General features: G+C 34.4%; 1 long non-coding RNA gene across 1 annotated transcript in view; it reads left to right on the forward strand.

The window, feature by feature from the left end:
• The first annotated feature begins 10,168 nt into the window (after window positions 1–10,168).
• LOC119635205 overlaps window positions 10,169–14,271 on the forward strand; it is a 44,832-nt gene continuing 40,729 nt past the window's right edge. Inside the window, exon 1 of the long non-coding RNA XR_005247036.1 lies at window positions 10,169–10,224. This is a non-coding gene — a long non-coding RNA (uncharacterized LOC119635205). The remainder of the gene's footprint in view (window positions 10,225–14,271) is intronic.

Below are 14,271 nucleotides of genomic sequence, written 5' to 3' on the forward strand. Positions count from 1 at the left end.
TGGGGCCGTGAATTAAAATTCCAATCACCAACTTTCAGCCGCTTGTCTCAACTCTAGATTTTAGCAACACACTTGAAAACAAATCTAATCTTTAATTTAGTAGGTTACTTGATCGGGAGCCGCCATACGGTGACCTTCACGAACCGAAACAACCTTAAACGAATGTTATCATAATTGGTATAGCGAGGGCAGAAGCATATTCGACAATAAATATAAAAATCTGTAAATTTTGGGATAATGGGGGATTGGTCCTAACGAACTCTTGCTCTTCGCTTCTCTCTGGTATCCTCTCTCCCATTCTCCTGTTCCTTCTCTTTTTCTCTCTTACTCTTCCACATTTCATTGTCTCTCCGCCTCCCTGTATCTTCAATAAGGACACAGTTGGCTTTTAGAAAATTTAGGAAACTAATTCAACTTTTCTCTTGAGGACAACGACAACAACGTGCATATGTAACTTCCTTGGAAGAGAATAATGACTGCGAAAATGCCGGAAATTGCGGCTCAAATTATTAAAGTCAACTCTTTCGTACAAAAAGTTAATCCATTAAGTATACAAACTCTGGGCTCACATATATGTGAAGCACAGATTAGAATAAAAACTTAAGAAATTGCAAATCATGGCGAATCATTTTCATGACTTGCTGTCCGCACAAAGGGACAACTGTTGATTATCTTTGACCAGCATGTACCAACCTTTGAGAAGATCTTTTCTGGAATATTTTCATTTGGTGTTAAATGAAATTAACAAGAAATATATTCATTCAACACTTTGTTAATCTGTAAGTGTCAATCGAACTGTCATCTCCCGCATAACACATACATTGCTACGCAAAAAAATAAAAAGGTTATAAGAGTTGAAAAGAGACGAGGGTAAAAAAAATGCCCTTACTATTGCAAAAAAAACACACCACAAAGCGAAAGATTCTTTCAAATATGAAAGCAGTCGAAAAACAACCCTTCTGGCTGACGTAAAAATACATTCATGTGTATACAAAAAAGTAATTGTGGTAAGACCAGTGTGTAGCAAGACAACTGTTTGTGACGCCTTATATATCAGTTTCTCACTCATTCTCATTCTACTTCTATTTATGACGCTCTCTCTCTCTCTCTCTCTCTCTCTCTCTTTCGCTCTCTTTCGCTTTTTTTCGCTTCTTTTACTTAATTTCTAATAAAAAATCAAATCAAAACCTTAATATTCGCTACCGAAGGATAAAGATATATTAAGTTAGTCATGCCATCTGTAATACCCCGATATATACAACATAAGGGATACGCAGTGAATGAATGATCGCAAGTCTCTGAGCAGATTTATCCACTCCCGCCCAACTATTGCTAAGATTTTGAATCGATAGAAAAATATTAACAACTTTGTGACTAGAAAGGGAGTCAAAGTTCCTTTCGTTCTGCAGGAATGCAGGAAAAAATTCTAAAATGAATTGAAGCTTATTGTAAAGCGAAACCTGAGAAAATCCGCCATCGTAGTCAGTGAGATATTCAGCGAAAAATTATCGCAAACGCCCAATGCTAAGAAAAGGCGCTCTTTTCATTTATCCACTTCAAGTGATGGCAACGAGAATTTGACTCAAAGTGAATATAACTTTCCCTCGTTAAATGTGTTTTTCATTTAACGTAATGTGTGTGTTCGCCTTTATAAGTAAACAAAAGAATGAATATTTGATTGTTAATTCAGGCAAAATTCCTTTGTTATCAACTTATAAGTTGATCGTCATCCGCTTCTTTTTACTTCAATTTTTCTTTAAAAATATACTAAATACGTGTTGAACTAGATAGGCTTTGCCTGTTGAATCATTTAAGATAAGGAGGCTCTCTACAGTATCAATTTTCTACGTAATAAGGCAATCAGTAAAGTAATGTTTTTAAAAAGACTCACAAGGTCAACGAAATGAAAAGCTCGAACAAGGGCCTACTAACTTGGGCCTTAAATTTGTAACAGATGCACGCAGATTAGCTTCCATGTGAAGCGTATTAAATATGTGCATATGGCAACGTTGCACTTTAGCTTAGCATTATCAGTGTAGGATGTGGAGCGCAGCAGTAGGATAGAACGAAACCGCTGACCATTTAATGTTTGTGTGTTTAAGATTCGTGACTGAGAGCGGCATAGGCTAACACGGGACAATCTACTCAGTTAGAAATTTGGAATCTAATGCAAGAGTTGGGTAAAATTATACTGAATGAACGAAGGGAGATCACTTAACGGCCTTAAGGAACACTTTTGTCGACAATTTTTCTTGTTTGTTTAGACTGCTTTACTCAAAAGCTCCTTATGTATAGACCAAAGGTTCTAGAAACTTTTACAAGGACACACAAGGATACACATCGTTCTTTTTTCGTTAAAGTAATCAGAAAATAGCAAATCGGATGGTCTTTTGAGCCTCATAACATTAAAAAACGATATTTCTCCTGTAGTAGCACTGAGTAATTTATTTAGTAGTGAAGTATGTCCAGAACCAGAAAATCCTTGAAACCACTTGAGGTTCGTTAGGACATGACGTCTTTTCGAGACATTTTTCATATTTTAAAATTTGGCGATCTATTTATCGCATCGGTTTCATCGAGAGGAAGCAAAAATGTTAACGGGAGGAAACTCACAGTAGGTGCATTGTGTAGGCGAGAGCCCGGTTAGACTTGGAAATTCAAATAAATAAATTCTTCACGTTTGTTGCAGTGGACGTACGGTAATGCCGAGCACTCGCAGAAAGCTCTGAGAGTGCGGCTTTTTGTCAATGAGATGACAAACGAATATACAAAATGAAATTTACCGCAACAATTATCTTCTCTTCTCCTCTTCTCTTCTTCTCCTCTTCTCTTGTTCTCCTCTTCTCCTCTTTTATTTCTTTTCCTTTCTTTTCTTTCCTTTCCTTTGCTTTCCTTATTTCTGTTAATTCCCTTATTTCAAGCACAACAAAATTTTAGCACCAGGACGATATTATAGACATACTGAACGCGGAGATTTTGAAATGAATTAAAAATGTCGCAATTAACGAGTTAGCGCCAAAATAACTCACAACAAGTTTTTTTCAAAGATCATACAGAACGGAAATGGAAAACCGTTAAACCAGTTGCCAAAGAGCATTTTAACGAAAAAGATAAAAAGATTTTATTATATAGCAAATCAAATATGGAGCAAAGAAGAAAAAAAGCAGGAAGCGACCGAAAAATCACGTCAAAATGAGGCAAACATTTCTAATTCATATAGAATGGAGATGGAACCCAGGAAATGAGTGATTACCTTACAAAAAACTAGCAACGAAATTATTAAAGCAAAGACACAAAGAGAACAACAAAGAAATAATGGCGGGAGAAAAGCATATATGGTAGTGAAGACGTAAACGAGTACTTGAATGCGAAGAGAACATCAAATCAAATCAAAAAGACAATTACACAAAGGCACATACAACCTATACACAATACTAAGCAATTTGATATGCAGAACATTATATAATGAACATATTCATAAATGAAGGGAACGACTATTGTCAATGGAAAAGTACACATATATATGCATAACATATACATATATATATATATAAGCGTGATTGGGACCTATGTGCACAACATTATTCATATAGCGACAAGGCAGAAAGTTGAGCAACTTTTAATGGCACTAAACGCCTAAGTTCTGCATACAACACGGCTCACTACAAAGGTGTGCATGTGTTCGTTCATTCATTCGTTCGTACGATTACTTTCCCATCATTGCACATGCAAAACACTTTAGAGAGAGAGAACGACCGTCAGACATACATTCAGTTTGGTGTACGCCTTCGTTTTCGTGTAGTTAGTTTTGTTAACCTGATATTTCTTTCTTTTTTCTTTTTTTTCCTCTTTTTTTGTTCTGTTGTTGTTCCCTTTTCCTTACGCATCCGAGAACGCTGAGTATAGAATAACGAATGTGATGATGAATTGAAAAATTCCAAGAGAGGAAACAAGTGATGAAGTCGCTGCTTTCAATTCATTGTTGCTGCTGTTGTTGTAGTACATAATATCCTTTATACGAAAAAAAAAAAAAAAAAAAACTTTATGAAGATCTCAGTTGAAAAATAATGAAACGTAATGTGGCTGTGTCGGTCTGTGCATGGAATGAAATCCTCATAATTCGCGTGTACATGTCTTTTGTTATTCATTCTTGAAACGACAAACAAGACCAAATCTATTGTTTTGTCTGTTTGCCTGCCAAACTGATGGATAACATAACTTAAGGACTTTTGAGTGCCTTTTTCTCCTTCTACTACAAGTCTCTTCTTACAAAATCATTTTTCTTTCTTATGCAAAATTGAAAACAAAAAATCAAAAAAAAAAAAAAAAAAAAAAAAGCGAAGATTTTTTTTTGCGACATTGCGTCTGCGTACAGAGTCAGCTTACCATCCGTACGTCCTTAAGTAGGACATCCGTTGATTCGGTTATTATTTGCAAATCATGTTTGGCTTTGGACGCTTCTGCTCGTAATCTATTGTAGGAAACAATCTTCAAAATTACAAAAGATTATGTCATTGATTTACGATTTCTCGATTAAGAAAAATGATAGCAATTGTTGCGTCTTGAGATTATGATGAATATTATCTTCTCATGCCTAATGCAGAAAAAGCATCCGCATCACGATATTTTCTTTCTTTTGATTTTACTTAAGGTGTTATTCTAAACACCTGAACGCAGGTATGGTGGTAGTTAAGATGGAATATTTGTAATTTTTCTCGAAATTGCGTTTAATTTCTTAACACTAGAACTACCGATGAATTGCATATATATATATATATATATATATATATGAGTTTTATCAAAAGGAATCATTTTTATCCCCTAATTTCGTGTCGATTTGTCACAGTCGCGAAAATGATGATAGGAAGCTGAAATTTATCAGAAACATCTCTTTGTCAGTTAAGAATACAACATTAAAAAAAATGGTTACAACCTGCCTCTACACTTGCCCATCATAAATAAGAAACTAAAACACCCTTCAGAAAAGAAATGAATATTTTTTCATATTTTCGTGCACAACTTTCGATCCTATGAAGATATTTTACAAAACCTGTTACCTACATATTCGTCAAATCCACCTGCATGCTTGACCCAAACATGGTTATTGACACGCCCATAATTAGCAATAAAATTTTAATTCCAAGCTGTTGCCAATTTATTTTTAATTTATTTGCGATCGGGTGGGAAAAATCCTAATGTGCTTTCAAATAAACGAGAAATAAATTGGAAATAAACTGTAAATAAACTTTTATCGCAAATACATGAAGACGATTCTCACGAATACTTCCATCACAAGATTTTCGTAATTATCTTCACCGCAGTGAAAGTTACAGACTTGTTTCAGTTTCTTTCATATTCCGGGCGTGCATATAAGATGACGATCAATTTTTATCCCGACGTTCTTAATCGATCAAGGAATGTCACAGGCATGCCGAAAACTAAACCCCACCAGACAAAAAAGCCATTATAAGTATTTAAATATCTTCTCGCCGAAAAGTTTCTGACCACTGCATGCTCTGAAAGTCGAAAATTAAAAATGATCAAAATGACGCATTCAGTAATCCTAGTGATAGGAGTAGTATGACACAGAGAATCTCTCGCCTGGAAATTTATTGAGCTGGTGATGGTTGATGATTGTTTTCTAAAGTTTAGCCTGGGAGAAAGTGGGAGATAAGCAAGAAATCATTTTGGGCATCGGGCAAAACTTGATTACTTGCAGGCTTACTTCAGCCTTAGAAAACTTTCATGGTTGAGTGTAAGTTCATAACTTCATTGTAGTTTATGTTAATCTTTTACGAAAATGCTAACATGTCTTCAACAGAAGACATCTGCATGTATAGAAAAAAAAATTAAATATCCTGTTTCTCTCCCATTCAATCAAATCCAACAATGTTACTCTCTATTTCCCGTTTCAGCTTTGTGTGTTAATGAAGACCGATCAACCATTTCGTTAGTTTGTGCTACTGTACCGGTGGACTTGTAAGAAAAATTCTCTTTTCGTAAGATTTAGTGTCCACAATACTTGTACATTTCAGACAACAATCGGGCGACATCTTGCGTCAAACAAGATCAGTTTATATTTAAAACATTTTGAAAAACTATAGCATACTCTTGGGCTATGTAATATAAATATAGAAATGAGAAAATGTGAACTGCAAACTGAACGACGAATGCTGCGTATAAATGTTTGTTAATTATGTGGCCGTTTGTTTAGTAGATTTGAATTTCTGCTCACCAACTGTTTATCGTACTAATCTTTGGTTTGTATTCTTTTCAAAATGTATTGAAATAACTTTCAAAAAAAAAAAAAATTATCAAAATTTTTACGCATACAAACATGAAATTAAAACACAATCAGAATATTGTTTATTTAATAATCAGGTTAAGCAGTAAATTACAGCCATTGCGTATAAGCACGTAATTGCAGAGTGTTCAAGCAATAAACAGTTATTTAGTATTTACGTTTATTGATTTCTGCTTGTAGCGATGCGAAAGGATGCGAAACGATTACAATAAATAACTGATAGTTAGGTATAAATTGAATTTAACCCAAAGTAATAAAAATTCCATCGACTCCGTTGAACATAAGTGAATTAATTATTCATAATTTCTTGCACCAATTACAAGCAGGCTCTACTCCTTATTTATTCCTTTGTTTTACCTTTTGTTTTATTCTTTTATTAAAGTTTTAAAAAGTATACTTTTAAGACAGACATTGAAGCGATTTTAACATCTTCACAGTGATGTTAACGTCAGCCAAAGCTATTAACGAACATTCATCAAAGTCAAAATGTCAATATAATTATGAGGGCGATCAAGTTAACTGTTTTATGTTACTCAAAATTACATGAAAGGGGAATTTGTTACTGTTACTGTTATTGTTATTATTACTGCTATATATTCTTGTTGTTCTTGTGTTATAGCCAATTGCTAGAGCTTGTATCAAATTAAAATGATCTCACATGAAAAGAACATGAATCATTTTCTGTTGAATCGTTATAAATGCACTGATGAGAATTTTCCAAAAGCAACATTTTTTTTTTTTTTTTAGTTCATATTAACGGCATTTCCTGTATCTTGTACGCTTTGCAATCAATTGTGGTTACTCGTCAGTGCAGATTTTAGTTGCGTTTTAATTTAATTATATTTAAGTGAGAGGTGGTCTCTACATCAGTCAGACCAAGCACAAACACTTATCTCTAAACATATATTAAAATTGTACATATTCTAGGACGAATATTGGATACCGTTCACCGTTCAAGAAAATGTAAACAACCGTGAGAGTCTAGCAGCAGTTCATTTAGAACAAATTTTTCATGAATTTGTAATCTTTTTAAGCCTATCTTGCATAGATAGTTATTTACGCTAAAAATTGTGTTACAACGATAGGTGATAGAGAAGCGGATATGCCGACTAGACACTTGACTAAATTGCTCTAGAATCTTATGCTATGTACAATGTCCGTAGCGCACCAACTCCTTCGGTCCTGGAAAAAAAAAAGTCTCGAAAAATTTCATCGCAATTATCTCTTGTTAATTAATATAAAATATAGTTTGCCTGACTAGGTTTTCCTAGCTGTCAGATTAATTAACAGCGCTTATCTTGACGTTCAGATTTTAATCAAAGCTCTGATTATGAGTACATTCACTCACTATGCACTTGTACGTTAATTATATAACATATAATATATATATAATATAATATTAATTCATTTGGGTTATATCAAAATGGAATATTTTCATGTATGCCTTTGAAAATACATGAGGCATTTCAAAAGCAGCAAAAGGAATTTGTACTTTCCAATAAGATTTGAAAGCAAACCACTCTGTGTTATGCACTCCGGCAATTATGATTATTGAAAAAAGAAAAAGAATATTTTTTCAAATTTTGATTTCATTTTTACGACAATCTCCAGACCTCTGTTGTACACTTACCCCTATCCGCATATGCATTCCATTACGATAATTGATTCGTTTCTGCAGAGCGCCCATAAAATGCTTACAGTTTTGATATCAAGAGATATCCCAGTCAATGTTTGCCGGCATGATTGCATGCATGTCCGCCATTTTCGGAAACTCGGAGACAAAATACTTGATTCGAATCTTGGCTCCTAATTATCGCGTTCATGTCTCTAGTTCACCTCTAAGGGACGTGTACTGTCCACTATGCCATTGCTAGGAAGCTTACAAACAAAGAAAAACCTTAAAAAGTGCATAAATTAGGTTGACACAGAAAAGAGTGTCAGGTGTTCGTTTCGAAGCGAACACAGTTTTCGTAATTGTTTTGATTGACTTTGTTTAATTAAAAAAATCGTTAAATTTTGAAATATTGTGCCTTTTGTTTTTATGATAAGTGCATGTGTGCACATGTGGGAGCCAATTAGTAGGATTGTAAACATATCCAACTTATTTTGACCTAATATTTTCCTTTAAGTAAAGTGTGTAAAAATTGCAAATGCATTGCTGGAAAACACTTTTCTTTACATCAACATAAAAGCCATGAAAATTCACTCAAACACATAATGAAGATATTTTCGAAAGTCCCAATATAATAGTGACCTTGCCACGGCCACATCGTGGCACTCATATTCTTCCTATCGCATATATATTGAAGTAAAAAAATGTATTCCCATGAAATAAAAAATCAGTTAATTTTTAAAAATTGTTTACTACCCTTCGGCGTGGAGCAAAAAAAAAAAAAACCGACATACAAGACAAACCCAAAAGTTTTTATTTATTTATTTATTTATTTTTTCAATAATTTGAAAATAAATACTCAAATATCCTTTGGAGAATTGAAACGAACCCCGTTGCTCATTAACTATATATATTTGTCAGGAGGAGGCTTCAGGGAGTCATCGCAAGAGAATATTTTCAACTATGGCACGATTGGGTAAATCTTTCGGACAGACAGTCATCATTCGGACTATAGCAGCGTTTAATTTAGTTAATGAGAACATTATTTCGCTTAACGATTTTTCTTTTGTCCCCATTCTATGCCAATAATTTGGTTACGCGATAATGGGCGACAGGAGCGCACGTCCCGGATATTTTTTTTTTTTTTGTTATAGATTTCACTTCCAAATTTCAGTGCAATGCAAGCTATGTGTTCGGCTGCACATAAACGCCTGCAATCAAATCATATTTGCATGATGCATGATGCAAATGCAAGTGAATGTGTTGTACTTTAGTTTGCCGTCAATTGTCGCAAGTTCGGTTTAATTACTTCAACTATTCCGGATAAGATTATCATATTTGCAAAGTTTTGCTCGTTAATTGTCCGAAATTAACAAAGGTAGCTGATCTTTAGATTGCATGTAATGAGAAAATAATTTCTTGCGTTTTGTAAATTGCTTTATATTTGTCTTCTTGCAGGCAGTTTTTACCCAGTGGCTATTACCTTAATGTTCTTCGTAAACGTCTGATTTATTGCCTTTAGTGATTATCTTTATAATAAGAAAATCAAGTTCTTTCATAAAATATTTACAAAGAGTCATAAGAGTAAACAAGTGAAAAAGCAAAAATTGGCATTAAAGAGAATCTCGGATACCCATCAGCCAGGTTCATAGCGATCTTTGAACTAAACTAACCGTTTCGCATCCATTCGCAACAGTTTGGATACTTTGATCATTAATAACTTTTGATGCAATCTAAGGCAATTTGGCGATGGGTTTGTAACTTGACTGTCAACAGGCGCATGGCTAGCACACGTCGATCTTAATTGATTTGCTTTGACACTAGAGTAGATATAGAGTAAACGGATTTGAAGTGAAGATCTAAACGAGCGGTCGTGGTGAGGTTGGGAACTTTAAGGACTCCCAAGACCTTCTAACCGAAAAAAAAAAACAGAACGTCTTCAGATCAATTGTATTAACTAGAACGGCAAAAGAGAACGGAATTAAGTCCATCTGCTGACAATTCGCGCAATAATTACTTGCAGAATGTATAGGTTGAATTCGGTCTTTTTTGGTATTGATCTCTTGGCTTTGTCGATCAATTAGGTTATAATGAAACTGCTTAATATAGTCGCGAAAATATTTTCTAAAATACGTTATTATGATAAAAACACAAAATTTTATTAGGAAATCTGGCAAGGACGGATGGACGGATGGACGGATCATCACGTATATATTCATCGTACACAGCTACTTGTTTATTTGCCTGTCATTGAGGGTTACAAGTGAAATGGAAAATTTAGCATACCTCACGGGGAAGTGCGTAAAAGGTAATTATCACGCAACAATTGAAGGCTAATATATATATATATATATATATATATTTTATAGATGTAATGAAATTTATTGTAGCTTTCCAGAAAAACAGTGCATTGATGGATCCTTTAAAGTCAAGGCAAAACTTTATAAGTGTCAATCATTTATTTTTTACTTTTTCTTAACTTTTTCTTTTTCTGTTGTTTTTTTTTTTTTTTTTTCTTTTTAATTCTTCTTAAGATTCTTAATAGCAAATCGTACAAGACAAACCAGTCAATTCGTGTGTTTTTATTCCTTTGAGAAGAATTTCTTGAATTACTTGAATTTCGTAGATTGCATACATTAACACCTTAAGCCCATAAGTGATGGTGTGTGCTGTCAAAATGCACACTTCTCGTTCTAAAAGATGATTTCACACATTATTGAGACAGACACACTCGCAGCACATCCAGACTCATTTGCTTGCACTCACTTTACTCGAAGATACAAATAAGCGATAAAACAGAGTAACAGGTTGTTGTGCGTGCCTCCATGCGTATGTGCGTGCGTATGTGCGTATGTGCGTTTGTGCGTGCGTGCGTACGTCTTTTTGAAAAGAATCAATTTTATTTTACATAAATGCATAAAAAATTGAATATTTGTTATTCATGAGCCTAGGGATCACTTCGAGCATTGCATACACACATTGCATATTGATGGTCTTTCGCGTGACCACAAGCTGAGAATAACGATAATAATGATCACGATGTGATGCTATATTATGATCATTTCTGGGCTTTGTTTTGTAACTTTATTACATACAGCAGTGCAGCGTTATCCTATCCCCCCTCCCCCCACCCTTGTCAACTGTATTTATTTGGCATTGTTTCTTATCTTGCTTGCTTGATTGTTGCTCCGTCCGTCGTGTGTTTTGGAATTTCGATGCAACATCTTCAATAGCATTAATGTTGTTTTAACTGTTTTAACCGTTGCAACGGTATTTTGCGCCTCAAGATTTATTTGCCGAAGCTAAAAATAAACATACTCACCGTACGCTTGCGATTCTTATTTAATGTGACAAGACATGGTACAACAACACCACCAACAACAACAACAACAACAAGAAACAGAAGAAAAAGACTATGGAGAGACGATCGACCCCTTACTGAATTATTTATTATTATAAGCATTGTTGGCGTTGTGTACTGTTAATAGATATTAATCTTTATGTAAGGATTTTATTTCGCATTACGAGTAAAACCTTTTTATAATTAATTTGTTTTCGTACACAAGCATCAAACGGTTGCATGCATATAATTATTGCCAGAGATAATAACGTTTTAAATGCTAATTAAACTTTTGCTACTACTACTAACTATTAGAAGAGGGTGTAACCGTTTCCTATTTAATTTTTCTTCTTCTTCTTCTTCTTTTTCTTTTGGAAATTTAAAAACATTTGTAAACATTTTGCGAAAAGTGAGCTTCGAATTTTATATAACCTGAGTAAAAAGATAAAATATTCAAAGATTAGCTACTACCTGATCAGTCTCGTTTAGTTTTCGATCTTCTCTATCGTGGCCCAAGTTTATTCGCACGTACATTACATTCAACAACTATTTTGTGTGATTCCGAGCTGAATCGAGCAAAACTTAACAAAGATGGAATATTCTAAGTAATTGAAATGTAATGGCGTTACAACCCTAAAAGATGACCATGGCGAAAAAGAATCGAAGAATTCACTATCACGAGAAAGATTAATATTCGTCAAAAAGATCCAAGCCATAGAGAGTTCCAAATATTGTTAGAAGTCCTATAGTCCCCGATTTTAACATTTGTTTAATTGTGCTGCTTTGTTCTATTTATATGAATCTTGACAAGACCTTGAGTTCCATTGCGTTCCTGCACTTTTTTTCTTCTCCTTTGAACTAAAAAAAGGTTTAGCTTTATCGCGGACCAATTATACCATATTCCGCCTTGATGGCTACTAGCACTAATCCATTGCGAGTTCCTTTGGTCTATAATTGTAAGCCTCTCCTCTTGTTTTAGAATAAAAACGAACAAACATTTTGTTTTGGTCCAATATCCTCAATATCAGATATCTTTAATACCTCTGGTAGTAGCGATATTTGTTGGAGAATTACTATATCTCTCATATATGTGGTAGCAAGAGTACCTAAACGCTGTTCATTACTTACTTCATCTTCGTACATACATAGGCCAACGTCTTATACTAGAATACGTTAGCGCGGACGATTCTCGCAAACACTTTTCCATAACATTATTTCTGCTCGTAGCTCAAAAGCAACAACAATTGAAAATTAAAAGACGAAAGATAAACAAATTAAAAATTATATTCGCGCTTGGATTAAACCCTTGACACTGTGTTTCTTAATTGTAGGTATGTCAGTTCGCCGTTCATCAGCATTATTGTGATAACTTTTTGAACTTTCCTCTGAAGTACTTATGCCATCCTTTACATCAATAGCGATAACGGCGACGTTTACACATCCAAGGCGTGGCAAAGGGTTAGAGTTGGAATTGTTCATTGTTCAGAGGCCGCTCAACACTGGCTACATGGCCACCAACACCTATTAGTTTACGTGATCACGTTTCGCTTCGCTTTACATTGTCTTGTGACCTTTCTTTAAGCAAACATTTGGTTTTGTGTAATGGATTTTCCCCTCGCTAGAGAATACTTGACCCTAGTGGAGAATAATCTTGTTATGTAATTACGAATGTCAGCGCGATCTCTTCACAAGTTAATATTCAGGGTTTAGTTCCCTAATCTTAAGGCATCATTTTTGCCACAACTTTCCCAAGGCTAATAAAGTTTCGCTTAAACCAAAGTTAAATATAATAGGCGTGATTATAAGTCACTTGCGTATGGTAAACGTCTGGAAAGGTATTTATTGTCGAAGAAAATAGCAACCATGTACTGTTGGCCATTGGATTTGAGAATAGAAACAGAAAGCAATAAAATGCGTTTTTTTTGTTTTTTTTTTTTTTTTGTAACAAATAAATAATCACAATAGGGAATGTTTGGCCACGAGTAGAATTGATCCTTCTTATCATTCAATTAAATTGGCATCGGAGTTTAATATGCATTTGGGTCGGTTCTGCTAAACATTATTACTGTCATTGGTAGACAAAGAAAAGCATGAAAATTTTAACTCGACACTTGTTCCCCTAAACATGTCGCAATCCACTAAACCTTTGCATGCGCCGTACTAGCGCGGAATGTGTGAATTAACGGTCAAGTTGAATAAGCGTGCAAGAGAGAGATGAAGCTAATTATAAAAATTGGTCGGCATTGATCAAAGAAGCAAGCATCTTTGATGACTCGAAAGATGATTATCATTTCAACATTGTCGGAATGAAGTTTTATGTTTTCCAAAATGTATCACATAACAATCGAATCAGTTATGGTTTGCAAACTTGCTGGGATATTTTTGACATCGTTATACGTTATACGTTTGGCATATGTTGAAAAGTGCATAACTGCGTGCATATTTAAAAGAGGCATCGTAAAGAACAATGTAACAATCGCTGGTTTATTAAACGGATCGTTTACTAAATTAAAAGAACAAACGAGAACTAAAATTATTATAAAATTATAAAAGCAGAACAAAGTTCAACATTACGAACGAAGTAATGAGAAAATCTTAAAACGAGTAGCGAGAAGAAGAAAAAAAAAAAGAAAAAGATAATAATAATAATAATAAGAAGAAGAAGAAATAAACTGTGAAACGAGAAGAAGAAATCATTACTTTTTAGAACAGAGAACATCGGTATCCGAACATCATCACTACTGCCATCAATACTAGAAACTGTAAAATGTAAAACTATACTCAAGGCATTAAGAATTAACGGCACTAAGAGCGCAACCAATACGATACAAGCAATACAACCGCAAATAACAGCATATTTGAGTTGAGATTCTTTTAATGCACTCGTATCGTCACTGCGAAGGTCGCTGTACGACCTTGCTTAAGGCTATAAAGTTATATTTGGCGTCGTACCGTCGTGATTTGATTTTATTTTACTCCACACTCTAGCTTTAATATACTTTCAAATTTTGTGCT

The sequence above is a fragment of the Glossina fuscipes genome, unplaced genomic scaffold (assembly GCF_014805625.2).
Source record: "Glossina fuscipes isolate IAEA_lab_2018 unplaced genomic scaffold, Yale_Gfus_2 3, whole genome shotgun sequence".
Lineage (NCBI taxonomy): Eukaryota > Metazoa > Arthropoda > Insecta > Diptera > Glossinidae > Glossina > Glossina fuscipes.